The following is a 1,978-nucleotide window of genomic DNA, read 5'->3' on the forward strand; positions in this document are numbered from 1 at the left end:
CAGCCCCCTCCCCTTTCCCCTCCACCTCTTCTTCCCGTCTTTAACTCTATCCAGCTTTTCTCTATCTCTAACTTTTTTTTTTTTACAAGAACTCGAAGACTGACACGTCTGCTTTTCAAAGAGTCTGCATATTTCCCTAACACAAACAACACGGGCCACACTGCCACTGCACCCCCCACCCAAAAATGGCTTCAGCAAAATAAGACAAATCTCCAGTTATAGTAGTGAGTAGTGAAGGAAAGGAAAGTGCAGTACTGCCTTATACGATGTGTGTGTATGTGTGTGTGACAGAGAGAGAGAGCAGGCTTTCAACTATTGGTGCTAGTCTGCAGGTCGCCTCTGGCTCATTAACGCTCTCATGTCTCGGTGTTCTCTAGACCCAAATTCCATAAGCAGGCTGAGAGCTGTGAGGGAAGGTAAGGTGGAAAATGTCCACGGCGGGAGACTAGTGAGAGACGTGCGTGGCACAGCATAACCTGAGAGGAAGCTAGAGAAACTTTTAATGTCAGCTCGCAGCCTTTGAACTGGCGCCGATGAGACACAAGTGACCCAAAGCAAAAGGTTCCAAAGGACTGAGTGAAGATTATTCAGAATACTGATGCGGTGTGGAATCCAATTCCTTTGGGAGACCAGGGACTTTCCGAGCAGGAATACCGTCAGCCGCTGTGTTTGTTGGACGTAGGGACGTAGGTCATTTACAAATGAACATGTAAGTCTGATTGACAGACAACTACCCCCCCCCCACATGTACCCAAGATGAAAACATCCAGGTGATGCTGCTGTGTTTGAATATGGAGTCCTTCATGAACCAACGTTCTCTCGCTCCAAAATTCCCTTCAGGGAGGTTTGAGACACAAGAAATGAAAGAAGCCAGGACAAAAAAAAAAGGAAATCTAAGACGGTAATATGGCAAAAGTGAAACCAAGACCACTTTTGTCCATCTCACTTGAAAAAAAATAAACAGGAAACAAAGCCGTGACACAGTCGGACAACGTCACTCCCCTCCCTCACTTGTTTTTGGGAGTTTTCAGAAATGAGTTACAAAAACAAAAATGTCAAATATTAACTATGTGCTAGATGTAAAAAAAAAAAAAAAAAAGACAGTGTAGCATGTGTTGTGGACAAATTTTGATCCAGCAAATGCCTTTATGAGTGCAACCAATTTTCAGCATTAGTGGCTCAGAAACACTGGCACATAAAATGAGGTCTAGGGTCTCTTAGGTTCTAATTAGGGCAGCTGTTACCATTTTCATTATTTGTGTGCTAGTGTGTGTGTGTGTGTGTGTGTTAAAGGAGAAAATATGCCAGTGGCTGGCTACCGCCACTTCTCTTCCAGCTGTTGTTAGTCTGTCAGGGAGCAGAGGTCTGCTGGTGTCACGTCCCTCCCCCTCAACTTTGAATAATGACAAAACCATGCGGAACCGAGCCTGAAGGTGAAGACGTTCTCACAACAAATGGCTTCACGTCTCCATTTATGATCTGGAGAGCAACGTGAAACGGCATGTGATTCAGCCTGGAATCCACACGCACTGTGATTCCGTAGTCAACGTCGAAGCAGAGAGATAAAAAAAAATGCCAGGAAAGGATTGAAGTTTTCCATTAATTCCTTATGTGCCACGCAGCCTGAGAAGATCTGTGTCAGCTTAGAGCAGACAAAAGACGGCGTGGAAAGTTTTTTTCTTTCTTTCTTGATGCAACAGTTTAAATCTATGTGTTATTTATTTAGGGGGTTTTAATGCTGTGACATCTGCAGTAAAGCATGAATAGGAAAAACGATGCTCCATCTGCTCACAACGTGTGAGAAAACAATCAGAGATGAATCTGTGGCTTATTGTTTTCTACTGAAGTGGGAGAAAAAAAAACAGAACGGAAACAAAAAAAGTCACATTCACGGCCCGTGTTCATTTACAACACTGAGCACAAGTTGTGTGTTTGTGTTTCCTAACTGCCATAAACATCCTCCATCTACAGACAGGAG

The 1,978-nt window shown here is 43.8% G+C and overlaps 2 protein-coding genes across 8 annotated transcripts in view; one reads left to right on the forward strand and one right to left on the reverse strand.

Annotated features, from left to right (window-relative positions):
* kirrel3l (kirre like nephrin family adhesion molecule 3, like) overlaps positions 1-1,978 on the reverse strand; it is a 35,823-nt gene that overhangs the window by 31,991 nt on the left and 1,854 nt on the right. The gene's annotated exons all lie outside the window — the stretch shown is intronic.
* Positions 1-1,978, forward strand: part of nphs1 (NPHS1 adhesion molecule, nephrin) — a 147,739-nt gene that overhangs the window by 30,319 nt on the left and 115,442 nt on the right. The gene's annotated exons all lie outside the window — the stretch shown is intronic.

This window comes from Cynoglossus semilaevis, chromosome 13, assembly GCF_000523025.1.
Source record: "Cynoglossus semilaevis isolate Cse_v1.0 chromosome 13, Cse_v1.0, whole genome shotgun sequence".
Taxonomy (NCBI): Eukaryota; Metazoa; Chordata; class Actinopteri; order Pleuronectiformes; family Cynoglossidae; genus Cynoglossus; species Cynoglossus semilaevis.